At 44.6% G+C, this 16992-nt stretch overlaps 1 protein-coding gene across 1 annotated transcript in view; it reads left to right on the top strand.

Moving 5' to 3' along the window:
- The window catches only part of GRIK3 (glutamate ionotropic receptor kainate type subunit 3), a 239600-nt gene that overhangs the window by 127367 nt on the left and 95241 nt on the right, over positions 1 to 16992 (top strand). The gene's annotated exons all lie outside the window — the stretch shown is intronic.

The raw sequence follows: 16992 nt of genomic DNA on the forward strand, positions 1-16992 counted from the left end.
ACATATATACATATATATATAACTGAATCACTTTGTTATATACTTGGAACATTGTAAATCAAATCTACTTCAATATAATGAAAGAAAATGTCCAACACCATTTATTGAAGAGACTATCCTGTCTCCATTTTATGTTCTTTGCTTCTTTGTCATAAATTAATTGTCCATATATGTGTGGGTTTATTTCTGGGATTTCGGTTCTGTTCCATTGATCTATGTGTTTTTTTTCCAGCCAATACCATGCTATTTTGATTACTATAACTTTGTAATATAATTTGAAATAAGGGAGTGTGATACCTTCAGCTTTGTTCTTTTTTCTCAGAATCACTCTGGCTATTTGACCTTTCGTGTTTCCTTATAAATTTTAGAATTTTTGTTCTATTTTTGTGAAAAATGTCATTGAGATTTTGATGGGGATTGCATTCAGTCTATATATTGCTTTAGGTAATATGGACATTTTAACAATGTTAATTCTTTCAGTTCATGAGCCTGAAATATCTTTCCATTTCTTGGTGTTTCTTCAATTTTATTCAACAATGGCTTATAGTTTTCAGTGTACAGGTTAATAAATTTAACTTCCTTGGTTAAATTTATTCCTAGATATTTTATTTTTTTGTAGTTGCAATTGTAAATGGGATTGTTTTCTTAATTCTTCTTTCTGCTAGTAAATCAAAATGGATCAAAGACTTGAATGTGAGATCTGAAACCATAAAACTCCTAGAAAAAACATAGACAGTACGCCCTTCGACATCAGTCTTAGCAATATTTCTGGATATGTTTCCTCGAGCAAGGGAAACAGAAGCAAAAGTAAACACATGGGGCTATATCAAACTAAAAAGCTCTGCACAGCAAAGGAAATCAACAGAACAAAAAGACACCTACCTAATGGGAAAAGATATTTGCAAATCATATATCCAATAAGAGATTAATATCCAAAATATGTAAAGAACTCAACAATAAAAAAACCAAACAACTTGATTGAAAAATTGGCAGATTTGCCAATTTTTGCCGACATGAAAAGATGTTCAATGTCACTAATCACTAGGGAAATGTGAATCAAAACAATTAGATATCACCACATGCCTGTTAGAATGGCTGTTATCAAAAAGGCAAGAAATAAGTGTTGGAGAGGCAGGCTGTGGAGAAAGGGAACCCTCATGCATTGTTGGTGAGAATGAAAACTGGTGGAGCCACTATGGAAAACAGTATGGAGGGTCCTCAAGATATTAAAAATAAAATTCCCATATGATCCAGCAATTCCACCTCTGGGTATTCAACTGAAGAATTTAAAAAAACACTAATTTGGAAGATACATGCACTCCAATATTCACCACAGCGTTTTTTACAATAGCCAAGATGTGGAAACAACCTAAGTGCCCATCAACAGATGAATGGATAAAGAAGATGTGGTATATGCAGTTGACGCTTGAACAAAGCAGGGATTAGGGGCACAGTCGAAAATCCAAGTATAACTTATAGTCGACTCTCCATATAGGTGGGTCCTCTGTATCTGCCATTCCACATCTGCTGATTCAACAAACTGTGGCTCTTGTAGTACTATGATATCTACTATTGAAAAAAAATCTGCATGTAAGTGGACTCGTGCAGTCCAAACTCATGTTGTTCAAGGGTCAACTGTATATAGAATGGTATACCACTCAGCCACAGAATAAAAAGATGAAATCTTGCCATTTTTTAACAACATGGGTGGACCTTGAGGGTATTAACGTAAGTGAGGTAAGTCAGACAGAGAAAGACAAACACTGTATGGTTTCACTCAAGTGTAGAATAAAATAAAATGAACAAGCCAAACCAAGCAAGAACAAACCCATAGATACAGAGAATGGAGTAGCAGTTACCAGAGGGGAAGGAGGGTGGGCAACACAGGTGAAGAGGGTCAACTGTATGGTTATGGATGGAAACTAAACTTTTGGTGGTGAGCATGCTGTAGTGTATACAGAAGTCGAAATATAATATTGTACACGTGAAACTTATATAATATTATAAACCAATAACATAAAAGAGAGTGCAATTTTGCTCCAGTCCTGGGAATGCACCTGCTGTCCTGCCTGTTATAAACTTGGGCTTTTCTGGGTGGCTGTGACTAGAGGGGATTATGAGTCTTTCTGGCTTTTGGTAAGAAGTGTTAAGCTTTCTGATCTCAAGCCTTCCTATAAGGAATCTCCCCCACCACTTTAAAGCCCCAAATTATATTCTTACTTTTTGTGGTGTCCCCTTCTATCATGTCAAGGCATAAAAGCCACCATCCATGTGTTACCTCCCTGAAGTTTTGTTGTTTAGCCATTTCATGCTTGCTCAAACTTGTACGTTCCATACATATTCCTTTATAATCGAGAAATACTTATTAAATGCCTACTGTGTGCCAGGCATTGTTCTAGGCACTGGAGAGAAAATAATGAACAAGCTCTTTATGCTCAAAGAGCTTATATTATAGTGGTAAGGGTGGGGGACGAGGCAGACTATAAACTAGATAACAGATATTTGAGATCATTTCAACCTGCATTAAGAGCTTTGGGAAATAAGCAGGGTATTTCAGGGGTAAGGGTCTCCCCTATTGTTTATCTGCTGTGTGCCTGGTGCGTGACACATGGGAGGTACTTCCTGAGTGTCTGGAGAACGAAGGAAGGGCTGAGTAGATGAACAGCTCTATCAGTGGTGTCTGTGGGGGGACAAGGTCACTTGGAATTTCTTTGTAGGAGCTGAGAGCTTGTGAAGATGCAAGCAGTCTCATTTGCTAATGATCATAATTAAGTCAGAATCTCTTATTTCAACCCAGTGCCTTGGGGAGAGAGGCACAAAGCATTTGGCTGGTGAATTGGCTCCCGATGCTTCCCTCCCTGCTGTGCCCCCGCCCCTGTGAGTTGAGTGCCCACACCTGCCCAGGTGCGTACACACACACACACACACACACACACACACACACACACACACACACACACGCTAATGAGAGCCTATAAGAATAATCACGCCTCTAAGCTGTGTTAAAACAACTAATGTGAGAGCCTATAAGAATAATCACGCCTCTAAGCTGTGTTAAAACAACCTGTAACTTGTGTCCGGGAATCAATCCAGTAAAAACAAAACCCATCACATGGACCCCCTGACAGTAAGTAGATCAAATACTTTCAAAGTATACTTTGTTACACTTTCTTCATTCTTTCCTTGTGTGTCTCTGGTGCTCAGGGCTGGGGACCAGGTTATGTGGGGCAGACTGAGATGTGAAGGCTTTAGCCCTGAACCTCAAATAGCTCATTCATCAGAAGGGGAAAAGAAACTTTTGCCCAAATCACTGTGATGCAGCAATTCCCAAAGCGTGTTTTCAGGGAGATGCTCCGCCAGAAGAGGTTTCCGTGGTTGTCAAGTAAGTTTGGGGAATGTTGCGTATGCTCCCCACCTCTCAGAGGCTGCGCGTGAGCACAGCAAATGCGCAGAGAACTTCTGCAGGAAAGGAACCTGCTCAATCTTGTGGGGGGGGGTTTTGGGTTTTTTTGTTTGTTTGTTTGTTTAATTTTTGGCTGTGTTGGGTCTTTGTTGCTGCATATGGGCTTTCTCTAGTTGCAGCAAGCGGGGGCTATTTTCTTTGCTGTGCGCGGGCTTCTCATTGCAGTGGCTTCTCTTGTTGCGGAGCGTGGGCTCTAGGTGCGCGGGCTTCAGTAGTTGTGGCACGTGGGCTCAGTAGTTGCGGCACGTGGGCTCAGTAGTTGTGGCTCGGGGGCTCTAGAGCGCAGGCTTGGTAGTTGTGGCACACGGGCTTCGTTGCTCTGCGGCATGTGGGATCTTCCCAGACCAGGGCTCGAACCCGTGTCCCCTGCCTTGGCAGGCGGATTCTTAACCACTGTGCCACCAGGGAAGTCCTCAATCTTGTCTAACTTCTACTTTCCCAAACATATGGAAGACTTCAGCCCCCCTACACGCCGACGGTAGTTTCCCAGCGTTGCTGAAACAGCAATGACACAATTTTCCCTCCAGTCAAGACAGAGGTGCCCATTCTCTGTTCTACCCAAGGCAGCTTAGTAGATGGAGTTGGAACCTGGACAGGGAGAGAAGAGAAAGCGACAGGACACGTCTCCAGAGCAGGAGCTACTGCTCCTGGCTGAGGAACCCCGTCTCCCTCAACTGGGGTGGTCCAGGCACCACGGGGCTGCAGCATGGGCATCCCTAGTGAATAGGGAGCTATGGGAGGGACCACAGGGGTGCCAAGGTCAGCTGGGCTGTATTGCCTAATTCCAGGAGGCTAGTGCAAAATCACAAGCTGAGACCCCAGAGGAGGTCAGCGTATGTGAGAAGAAAGTGGACTTCGAGAGATTTGAGCTGCATTTGTGTTGGTTTTTTCTTTAATGGGGGGCAGGCCTGCAGGATGGGTGGGCCGGGAGCAGACAACCATACTGATACTTTCAGCATCTTGAAGTCCTGTCTTTAAGAGCTCCCACCTGGGAGAGGTGTGCCCAGGAGGCCCACCTGGGAGAGTTCATCCCAGAGTCAGGAGCCATGGGGGAGGGGTGGGGGGCGGGGCCTACAGGTCAACTTTGTGTTGCGGCCTAATCAAAACAGCACGTGTTTTGCTCCATCAGACCCCCTTCTGTCATTCCAGCAGCATTGTCAGAGAAGAAACAAAACAGAGAAATGGAGGTTGATTCTATAATTAGTGCACTTTCTTCACTGTTCATTCAGGATCTCCAGAGATCAATTAGCTTGCTTTTAAGCTAAAAGGCATCTGAATAAGTATTTAACCTGCATAGCAATTGATATTTAAAACAGATGAGGATGGGATTAATAATGCAGAACGGGCTGGCTCCTTCCTCTGCTAATTTCCCAGGTTCTACTCCCCCTGTCCCTGCCCAGTTGCCTCTGCCCACACCGCATCCCAGTGGCCTTAGACTGGCCTCCTGGCCTCCTCAGGGCTGGGCTGTGGGCAGGCAGGCTGGTGCTGAGGGAGGGCTATCTTACGGGTGCCGACACCACTCTGGAGCGGGGCCCCGGGTTTGGAGAGGAGCTTCGGTTAGGGCTGCTTTGAGGGTTCACCCCCAGCCAGAATCAGGTCCTTTCTCTACAGCCATCCAGCCATGTCACCAGGCACATGGCACCCTATCTACCCCTGCAAGGGGCAGGGGCCTGGAAGGTTGCCTACTGAGGGCACCCCAGCCTCAGCTTCCTCCTCTAGTAAGAGCCGATCATGGCCAGAGATGGGGAGACGGAGGAGCTTGAAAACTGCAGGACCTGGGTATCCGCCCTGCTGGGCATCTTCATGGCAGGTGGTCTGGAGGATATTTGTGTGCTTTTTGCTTTATCATTTAAGTATCAAAGTCCTGAACAGGAATTAGCTTTTAAAAGCAAGTAGTGTGTGTGTGTGTGTGTGTGTGTGTGTGTGTCCACCCTCCAGATGCCCACAGCCTAACAGGGAGGGAGTGGGGGACATGACACATAACACAGGTGAGGGTGGGTACAGAGGATGAATTTGGAGCCCTGGGAAGGCGTCTTAGTTGGGAGCTCCCCGAAGCAGATCCTGCAACAAGTTAGGGTGCGAGTAGTTTATCTGGGAGATGATTCCAGGAAGTATGGCAATGGAGCAGGAAAGTGAGATGGGGAAGGAGGAAAGCCAGTGAAGGTGTGTCCTCAGGTGGCTTGTGCTGTGGGTAACTGGGGCTCAGCCCCGCTGGGGCCCTTTGCAAAACTGGGTAGATCGTGCCTCGGAATTGCACCTTTGAGGGGCGAGAAAGCCGGGGTTCATCCCCCTGCTCCCTGCCTCCTCAGCTGAGGCTCTGCTGAGCTCAGCTCCCTGGCTCTTGTAGCTGCACCATCGCCAGCAAATTCCAAGGGGGGGCAGAGGAAATGTCTGCAGGCGGCCCCTAGCGGGGGGTGGGGGGAAGAGGACACAAGGACAGCGTTTGCTACACAAGGCTCAGAAGAGAAATATGGAAGCCAGCTTTGGAAGGAGGAAACAGAAGAAAAGGCGATCCAGGCAGAGGGGGCGCACACTCGAAAGCACCGAGGCACGAAGGGGAGGGTGCCAAGTACAGTGTGAGTGGAGGATGCCCTGCGTGGAGGAGGTCAGGCTGGCCCAGGAAGGGCCTCGAATGCCAGGCTTATGGCTGGCCTTTCTGCTGTGGGCAGGTGTGCATGGGGGTGGGCTGTGTGACGGCTCTGCCCATCAAGGAGGTGGGACAGCCCCACCAGGGACTCGGGATTCAGGATCTTCTTTCCTTTGGCCCCTCCGGCAAGGGCACTCACTGGCCCTGGGCCCCTGCGCAGCAGCCCCCTTCCCAGCAGCCCTGGCTCCTGCTCTTCCACCTGATGACAGCCCATTGGTCATCAGGGTCTCTGGGCAGCACAGGAGCCTCCAGCCATCCTCCCGACGTGGTGGATTCTGCAATATTTGACTTGCGCGTCCCTGAGTTGTACAGACAAAGCTCCGCATATCATCAGATCAATCAAAACAACTGCCACCAGGCTCCGGGACTCCATCAGGAGCCCTCCCCTGGGGCCCTCCGAGATTGCAATCCTCTCCTCAGATCTGTTCTTTCTCTGGATACCCCCATTTAATTTAAAGCCCCCCAGCTTCCCTGTCACTACAAAATTGTAACTTCTTGCCCTTATGAGGGCTTACGATGTGCCTTAGATGATTTATGCCATTTAAGCCTCAAAATAGAGCTATGTTGTAAGTGCTACTAATATCCCTGTTTTCAGATGACCAAACAGAGGCACGGGGCAGGAAAGGGTCTTGCCCAAGTTTGCACAGCTGGGAAATGGTGGGGTCAATTCAAATTCAGGCAGCCTGACTGTGGAGTCCACAGGCTTGACTGCACTCCCATTCTGGTCCAGACTCCAGGGTCTTCTTTCATGCTCCCTCTCGCAGGCCCCCACCTCCCTCCTTCATCTCATCACAGATCAGTCCTAGAGAAGCAAACCCAGCAGCTCCCCTCCTGCCTGGCCCCTGCTTCACTCCCTCCCCACTGGCCCTGCCCTAGCCCAAGTCCTCATCCTCAAGAACACACCCACAGCCATTCTCTCCCTCGCTGGTGCCATGTTCCTTCCACAGCTCAGCTCTGAGCAGGGCAGGTGCTGCCTTATCCACAGAGACACCCATGACCCCCTCTTCTCCGAGTCTCCCCAGCTTTCCAGGCATTCTGATCACATGGAGAGTTTTCACCCGTAGCGATTTTATGTGTGCCCCTTCTCTCATTTCCTCTTCCGAGCTGTGAGCTCCTGAAGGCCTGGGAGTATGCCTAATCTCTCTCTGACTCATCTAGTGTTCAGCATGGTTCCTTGTTCATGGTTGTAGCCTATAAACTGCTTGGGGAATGAATGAATGAACGAACGAATCAACGAACCCAGAGGAGGGGAGACACACAGACTCCTTGTCTCCTCTCCCTCGCCCAGGACCTCAGAAAGCCTATCCTTGGCACTTTTCCACCGGGCACTGCTTACCTTCTGTAGACCACCTATTATGCCCAGTGGGGGAAGTCAGCCAGTGTGTCCCCTCATCTCCTTCTGCTGAGACCACGGCACAGAGAGGCCCAGAAGCAAGTCCCCAGGCACTGCCGGGGCCCTGAAGAGCTGGCTAAGGTGCAGTAGAAAGCAGAGCCTGGTTCTTCCAACCCACGGGCTACAGAGAGCCGCAGGGGCCCTGGCAGGGAGAAGAGAGAACCCTGATCAGAGCAGACAGGGAGGCGGCCCGGGAAGAGGCTGTTAGCAACAGTCTCACTGATTAGCGTCTCAATCTCTACAACACCTTGGAAACTTCAGAAAAAGAACAAAGCAGACTGGAAAAGAAAGAACAGACTTAGGCCCCAGAGGATTGACGGTGCCTGGGCCTGGTGCTGGGAACGTGAATGTCTCCTGGGACTCGGCTGCCAGACAGACAGGTGGCGGCACATTGCAGGCTTGGCCGGAGTCTGCCAGGTTCACTGCAATCGGGGCTGGGCTGGCTGGGCTGCCTTTGCAAGGGCCAAATTCAAGAGCACAAAGTTGTTCAAGAGAAAGGAACATCTCAAGACTCCAGACCAGCCCTAGACAGTCATGAGGTCATGGACTTAATCAGGGGACTCAGTCTTCTGCTTGCATCTGCCCTGGGACCTGTGCGCTGGAGGGTCTCTAGGGCCACTTGCCCAGAAGGAGTGTGTGTTGGGACAGCAGGGGCTGTGGGTGGTGCCTCCTTGCTATTCATGATGAGACGTGGCAGGACAGCACTGTGTATTTGAGGTCACAGGCCACCATAGGTCACCTGGGAGGCAGGGCAATGCCACCGTTTGGGCACATTTCCAGAGACAGAAAAAGCAATCTTAAAAATAAGGGTGTTTATGCTTAGGGCAGTCAGAATGTTTCTCGAAACATATGACAACATGTCACTGTAGAAGGAGCAAGAAGGAAATCGGTTCCGGTTGGCACAGCTAGTTGGAGCGCTCCTCCCCACCCCCCCGGCCTTGCGTTTCGCTGTCTGTAGATGAGGTTAGTTCTGAGCAGTGGTTTTCATGCTGCGCCTGGTGGAGCCCTGGGGGTTACAGAGCCTTCTCGGGAACTGTGGCATCCAGTCTTTAAGAGTCCAGATGATGGAAATGGGCTTGGGCAGTGGTGTGCTGGTAATCACACTCTCCAGGGGGGAAAAAAAAAAAAGCTCTCATTTGTAGCACCTGCTTATTTCTGTGGTGTAAACATTCTCGTTGTGGCTGCTTTCAAGCTGCCAATGGTTTAGTAACTCACTTTCACAACTCCTGAAAAGTTAACAGTTGGCACCAACAAGCTGGCTTTGGTTGCAGAAGAGAATTTACCACATAGTAGTTTTCACAAGCTCTTTAACCTCCCTGGACCTCCGTTTTTTCTTCTGTAAAATGGGGCAATAATCGTTTCTGTCTAATGGGGTTGTAGAGGTTCTTGTAATAAAGCAGGTGGAAAGCATTCAGCATCATCCCCAGCACATAATCAGTTGTGTTATTGTTATTATTATTGTTATTTGTTTTACCCATTGGGCTTACACTCAAGATTTTGTTGGAAGAAAATGATCCAACTGCACCTGTGCTCCACCCCTGCTAACATCTTCCGGGACCCGTCACACAGCGCGCGCGCGCGCACACGCGCGCGCACACTCACACACACACACACACACACACACACACACACACACACACACCATCCTATTTCCTCAGCAGCCCTGGTGTCTCTGCTCCATTTTATTATTGTTATTATTATTATTATTGTTATTTGTTTTACCCATTGGGCTTACACTCAAGATTTTGTTGGAAGAAAATGATCCAACTGCACCTGTGCTCCACCCCTGCTAACATCTTCCGGGACCCGTCACACAGCGCGCGCGCGCGCACACGCGCGCGCACACTCACACACACACACACACACACACACACACACACACACACACACCATCCTATTTCCTCAGCAGCCCTGGTGTCTCTGCTCCATTTTATTAAAGCAGAAAGCAGTGACAATTATCTTCATAATGAACTAGCTCTTCAAATTAATGCCAATTATGCTATGCAATCATGATTAAGATTATGCATTAATCAACAGTGCCAACCTACTTATTAGCCTCTTTAAATAATGATCATGAGGAATGTATGGGAAGGAAGAGAATAGAGAGGAGCCAGCTGAATGCGGGAGCTGCTTCAAAGCGGGGCGGGGTGCTCTTTCCAGAAGCCAAGACCCAAAGCAGCCTTTCTTCCATGGGGTGGAGCCTGAATTAGAACCCCAGCCCATCAGACACTGAGCTTACAAAGCTCCCTTATCTATAGAGCCCCCTGCAAAAAAGAGAAAGGGGTCAAGAGGACCCAGAAGGGAGAGGGTAGAAGAACCCTCAAAGGTTTTTCAATGGATGAGGTTCGGTGCCGCCCTTCCCTTCCTCCAAAAGAACTGAAAGGTAAGTGTGGTTGATACTCCCCCTAAAGCAACGTCACCTCTATCTTAGGTCGGGTCCCCCAGATGCAGAGCCTGAGTCAAGGATTCAGATACCTGGGGTCGATAACAGGGAAGGGCGCTCTTTAGGAAAACCCTGTTGGGGAGTGAGCAAAGCAGGATAGGGAAGGGGACAGGGATGGACCAAGATGCAGCCTTGGGTAAGATCTGGTCTTTGTCCGATGCAAGGTGGGGCTGTTGGGAGGGGCTGTGGAGCATACCTGCACCACAGAGTTATACCCACCCTGAGGCAAGGGGACCACCCTTTTGAGCCCCAGTATCATTCAGTCATTGGCTACACACTGCCCCCCTGGGAAGAAGTGAGAATAGTTCTCTAGAGAGAAGGGCAGCCTGTGAATGGAACCAAGACTCAAACCCAGGTCTGCTACATCCAGAACCCACTCTCTGAACCTCTGCACTGTACCTAAATATTTGTTGCCTGGGTGTCCCAATACATTCAAATTTGGGGGATCATCTTGCCCTTAATGTGCAAGTAAAATGACCATTCCTTGCCTGTGTTTGGGGGATAGAGATGGGGGAACAGCCTCTCCCCAGCAGCATCTCTGAGATGCCCCAGGGCTTCTGGTTTCTCCTAATCACCTTTTGTTCCAACTTCCTTCTCTGCTGAATTTTCCATCCCCTCTCATCCCACCTCCTGCACCTCTTGTCCTCTTTTTACCCTGATTCGCCCTATGCTGGACTCTGCCCACCTTCCTTCACTGTCCCCAAAGAGCACAAGCTGGGGTCAGTTTTCTGTGACCAACTTTACTAAATGATGGGACTCCTGTAAGGAGGGAGATGACAGCACACACGGATCAGGCTAACGGCACTAAGAACCAGACATCACTGTGTTAACATGGCCCTTCCTGCTGTGGCCTCACCGCCTTTGGTCCTGGGGTATATTGTCCTCTTCTTTCTCTCTTTTTGGGCCCACTTCCTGTCTATTCCCTTTCTCTTGGGCCCTTCTCTACAATCCTCCCCACACAAAAATTCAACATCCCATCTTCGTTTCTTTTGCACAGCAATTCAGTACTATCATCATCTTATCTTCTCCATCCAGGCCCTAAGGTGCTTTTCCCGCTGAGATAAAGGCTGCCCTTCCCCTGGAAGAGGGCACAGACTACAGCCCCCTGGCCAAATCCAGCTCACCACCTGTTTTTGTAAATAAAACTTTATTGAAACATAGCCCCATCCATTGTTTACATATACTGCTTTCGTGCTAATGGACTCATGGAAGAGTCCATTAGACCTTCTGGCCCACAAAGCCAAAAATATTTACTATCTGCTCCTTTACAGAAAATGTTTGTCAACCCCTGCCCTAGAATGTAGAAACTCAGAATTCGTTTTGTTTTTCTAAATAACATTGTTTCACTCCTACTTTAATAACTGCCTTTTACTAAGTCCTCACCATGTCCCATGCATTTAGCTACATTGTTTTCTTTTTTCCTCGCAACGATCAACCCTTGGAAGTGTGTACCCCATTTTGCAGATGGAGAAACTGAGTCTCAGAGAGAGTAACTTCCTCCAGTGGGTAGAGCCAGGGTTTGGACTGAGGCCTGTCTCTGGAACCTGAGTTGGGAACAGCTGATTACCACACATGCTGGTTATGGTCATCTATGGTCATCTGTTTATTGTCAGCTGAGTCCTCCTTGAGAGCAGAGGCCCAGGACTGACTTCTCTTATCCCAGCACCCAGTGACAAGTGGGCAGAGACCAGTGGGTATTCATGGGACTGAATTGTGTATCCTCTGGGCTTGGGTCTCAGTGGTTTGAGACCCCCCTCTCTCCTCTCCTCCCCACCTGCCAAGGTCTGAGAGGCAAGCAAGGATGTGTGAAGCCCTAGGAAATGGCCCATTGTCCCATGACCTTTGACCCTCATTTGGGATGGGGCTCTGTAATGACTAGATTTCTCCCCAGCCTTTCTTGGAAGAATTTTTTTTTGATGTTTACATTTTAAAATGTTAAAAATAATACTTACTCATTGTAAATAATTTGGAAAAATCAAGAAACTACAAAGAGCAAGATTAAAAGTATCCATAAACCTCTTCTTCCCAGAGAAAATCACTGGTACCATGGTATAAATCCTTCCAGTCTTTTTTCTATAAATATAGTTATGTGCTTTTTATTTGATAAATAGGCTTCATACTGTAATATTATTTTGTTGCCTTTGGGAGCAGGCAGGATGAGCATTTCCTGTATCATTAAGTATGTTTTAAGAGCGTTTTTTAAAAGCTTTTTTCCTTATTACCAAAGCTCCAGTGCAGAACATTTGGGGGGAAAAGCACTAAGCAAAATCAATCCATTATCTTTTTACTTTATAGAAAGAACCTCTGTTAACATTTTGGTGTATGCCCTTCTGGTATGTCCTTTTTGATTTTAATTGGAATTGCATTAAATTTGTAAATTAATTTAAGGAGAGCTGACATCTTTACAATATTGAGCCTTCCCTTCCAGGAGAAAGTTATGTCTCTCCATTTATTCAAGTCTTCTTTTATATCCCCCAGTAAAGTTTTGTAGTTTTCTTGATATAGGAATAGCACATTTATTGTAAAGTATTTTATTTTTTTGTTGTTACTTTTGTGAATAGGGTCTCTTTTTTCCCTTGTAATTCCTCACTGTTTATTGCTGATTTATAGGAAGGCTATACATTTTTCTAAATATGTTTTATATGCTGGTCCCCCGATGAGCTTTCTGTTTACTTTCTACTAGGTTTTGATATGATTCTCTTGAGCTTTTAAGAGAATGGTAATAAGCATCTGCACATAATGTGTCTTTTCTCTGACTGCATGACTACGATTTGTTATTTTTCCCTTATGTACTATGATTTTAAAGACTATTTTATTATGGAGGATGTCTGTCATATATACTTAGGGATAATGGTATAATGAATCCCTGTGTACCCACCACCTGGCCCCAGCAATCAGCGACCCATGGCCTTTGCTGCCCTATCTGCATTCCCTTCACATCCACCCCTCCCATATTATTTTGAAGCAAATCCTGGACACCATATCCTGCCATCCAATACCCTGACTGTTAATGCCTGCAAGTTGTTCTGCCATATGGATGGGTTTTAATATATTGAGTAATCTGCTTTTGAACATCAAGTTGTTTCTATTTTTTTCAATATTATTTCAAGATACTATTTCAAGAATATCCTTATACATAAATGTTTATGTTACTCTAACTTTTTCTAAATTTGTATCCATAGAAATGGAATTACTGGATCATATGGTATTTTGATCACTTATTTTCCTTTAAACACATACACAAAATCACATGATGGCTTTTCTGATTAGAAATATAACACATGTTCCCTGCAGAAATTTTTGAAAATACAGAAAAAGCACAAAGAAGGAAATTCAAGTCACCCATAATCCTCCCACTCAGAGAGACCCCCTCTTAACATGTGGGGATGCAGTCTTCTCGTCTTGTTTTACGGATGTGCTCAGCATGTTTCTGCATCCCCCCCACACACACAGACTCACATGTATGCACACTATGTGTTGCAAACTGGAAGCCTGCTGGAATACCCACGGGGGTGGGAGAGCAGCAGATTTATTTGTTTACTTTGTAAAATAGTCACTGGTTTTTTAAAAAAAATTTAAAGCAATTGAACAACCAGGATGCCCATCAACTGGTGGTGAACTGGTAAATAAAATGTGGTACATCCATAGAAAGTAATACTATTGAACAATAAAAAGAAATGATGTACTGATACGTGCTACAACCTAGATGAGCCTCAGAAGCATTATGCTCAGTGAAAGAAGCCAGATGCAGAAGACCACACATTGCATGATTCCATTTAAATGAAATGCCTGGAAAAGACAAATCTCTAGAAACAGAAAGTAAATTAGTGGTTGCCTGAGGCCGGAGGTGAAAACAATGATTGACTGTAAGTGGGCACCAGGGATCTTAGTGGGGTGATGGAAATGTTCAGTAGCTGGACTGTGGTGATGGACACACAATTTAGTAAATTTACTAAAAATCATTGTACACTTAAAACGGTGAATTTTGTGAAATTTCTTCATGTAAATAATAGCACAATTAAATTGATTTCTTTTTAAGAATAGAGGTTTATTTTGGGAAAATAAGCAGAAATAACAAAATAAGAAATCTATTACATAGGACTGTTCACTTGTGTTGTTTTGAAAATGCCTCCTCTTCCTTTGTCAATGATAAGGGTCCCTCCTCATCTTCCTTCTATTCTTCCTCTTCTAACGTGGGGTCACACGGCATCTCCTGCTTTACAACTTTTGTTTTTCACTTAAAAATATATCATGGATACTTCCCAATCATTAACTGTTTGCTATTATATGGGAATATATAACGAATTGCCATTTGTTTACTGTTTCTCTGGTGTTGAGCATCTCTAGATCCTCCTCCTCACACATGATCTGCGTGCCCATCGTTGGAATCAATTCCTAGAAACCAAAGATATGAGTTCCAGGTGCGAGCATTTTTAAGGCTTTTGATACATTTCTAATGGCCATCAAGGAAGGAGGGTGTACCGGTTCCCACTTCTACCAACACTTAAGCAAACGTTTGTTTCCAAACACCCTCGGCAAAGCTGGGACAGGCAAGAATGGTATTTCACCGTTGGTTTAAATTGAATTTATTTGACTATTAGAGTGGATGCACATTTCTTCATATGTGTTAACAGCTCCTTCGTATTATTTTGTTTTCTTTTGTGAAATGCCCATCCTTGCCCTTTGCACATTTTTCTATTGGAGCATTTGTCTTTTTTAAGTGTTTTAAGTGCTTTTTATAAAATAAGAACATCAACCTTTATACTGCCATATATGTTACCTATATTATTTCCAAGTTTGTTGTTTGCTATTTAATTCTGTTTATGGAAATTTTGAAATCTACACATTTTATATTATTTCTGTGGAGTTACAAATCTTTCTCCTATGGTTTCTGACTTTACTGGAATGCCTAGGGAGGCCTCCTCCACCTCAATATTGTATAATATTCACCTATATTGTCTTTTTAGGTAGTTTTGTAGTTATTTACCCCCCTCCCTTCCCTTACTTTCTTGTTATTTAATCTTTGCTCCATCTGGAACTTTTTTTTTTTTTTTTTGATATATAGCTTAAGATTGGACTCTAACTTAAATTTCTCCCCAATAATTGAATAATTGCCTCAGCACAATTAATGAATAATTCATCTTCTACCTTCTGATTGGAAATAGCCATCTTTATCGTGTCTTAAATACTTATCTCTACTTGAGTCTTTTTCTGGGGGCTCTTATCTCGTTCCATTGGCCTAACTGTGTTCTCATATACCATTAGGGCACAGTTTTAATGATTTTGGCTTTATGATATATTTTAAATCTGGCAGAGTGCAAGTCAACACTCATCTCTTTTAAGGCTGTCTCCTGTTGAATCTTCCAGATGTATTTTAGCGTTATTTTGTCAAGTTAAGAGAAAAAAAGAATATATATATATATATACACACACACACACACACACACACACACGTATATATTCTTCTAGGATTCTGATTGGAATTACATTAAGCTGAAAAAGTAATCTGGAGAAAAACTGACACCTCTACCCTTGACCCTACCTACCCAGGAACATGAGATGCCTCCTCGTTTAAATCTATTTTTATGTCTCTCACTTGAGGTGTTTTGGTCATTTTTAATATTGGAGTTGGTTCATGATTAGTTATTTACTATTTTGTTGATATTGTAAAGGAAATCCTTTTGCCATTAAGTTTTTACTGGTTGTTGCTGATTTAAAGAAACACTTAATTTGGGGATTGAACTTGAGTCTCCTACTAGTTCTTACTAGTTTTCACGTTTAGGGATTATTTTAAGAGCTTTTAGGAAGGCATTTATATCATTGGCAAATAAGAAGTTTTTTCTTTCCAAGGGCTGTGCCTCTAAATTCTTTTTCCTTCTTATTTCATTGGTTAATGGTGTGGTGTGACTCTACACACCTCCTCTTTTTTTTTTCCTTTAATGAGAATGCCTCTAGTGTTTCACCATTAGTGATATTAGAGGCCAATTTGAGCTGAAGATGCTTCAAGGAAGTATCTCTTCTAGAGCTAGATTATTAAGCATTCTTTTTTTTAACATCTTTATTGGAGTATAATTGCTCTACAATGTTGTGTTAGCTTCTGCTGTATAACAAAGTGAATCAGCTACATGTACACATATATCCCCATACCCCCTCACTCTTGCGTCTCCCTCCCACCCTCCCTATCCCACCCCTCTAGGTGGTCACAAAGCCCCAAGCTCATCTCCCTGTGCTATGTGGCTGCTTCCCACTAGCTATCTATTTTACGTTTGGTAGTGTATATATGTCCATGCCACTCTCTCACTTCATCCCAGCTTACCCTTCCCCCTCCCCGTGTCCTCAAGTCCATTCTCTACGTCTGCGTCTGTATTCCTGTCCTGCCCCTAGGTTCTTCAGAACCTTTTTTTTTTTTCCTTAGGTTCCATATATATGTGTTAGCATGCGGTATTTGTTTTTCTCTTTCTGACTTACTTCACTCTGTATGACAGACTCTAAGTCCATCCACCTCACTACAAATAACTCAATTTCATTTCTTTTTATGGCTGAGTGATATTCCATTGTGTTTATGTGCCACATATTCTTTATCCATTCATCTGTCAATGGACACTTAGTTTGCTTCCATGTCCTGGCTGTTGTAAATAGTGCTGCAATGAACATTGTGGTACACGACTCTTTTTGAATTATGGTTTTCTCAGCGTATATGCCCAGTAGTGGGATTGCTGGGTCGCATGGTAGTTCTATTTTTAGTTTTTTAAGGAACCTCCATACTGTTCTCCATAGTGGCTGTATCAATTTACATTCCCACCAAATTTTGTCAAATGCCTTCCTGCATGTTGTGAGTTGATCATATCTTTTTCCCTTTGAACTGTTGACGTGATGAAATGATATTCATAGATGTCTTTATATTGAACCACGCTTATACTCCTGGAATACAACTCCGTGGTCATGGCATGTTATCCTTGTAATAATATTCCGGTAGATTCTACTTGCCAGCACTGTATTGAGAATTTTCATAGCAATATTCATAAGTTGGTCATTTTATTTGGGCT

The sequence above is a fragment of the Physeter macrocephalus genome, chromosome 3 (genome assembly GCF_002837175.3).
Source record: "Physeter macrocephalus isolate SW-GA chromosome 3, ASM283717v5, whole genome shotgun sequence".
Classification (NCBI taxonomy): domain Eukaryota; kingdom Metazoa; phylum Chordata; class Mammalia; order Artiodactyla; family Physeteridae; genus Physeter; species Physeter macrocephalus.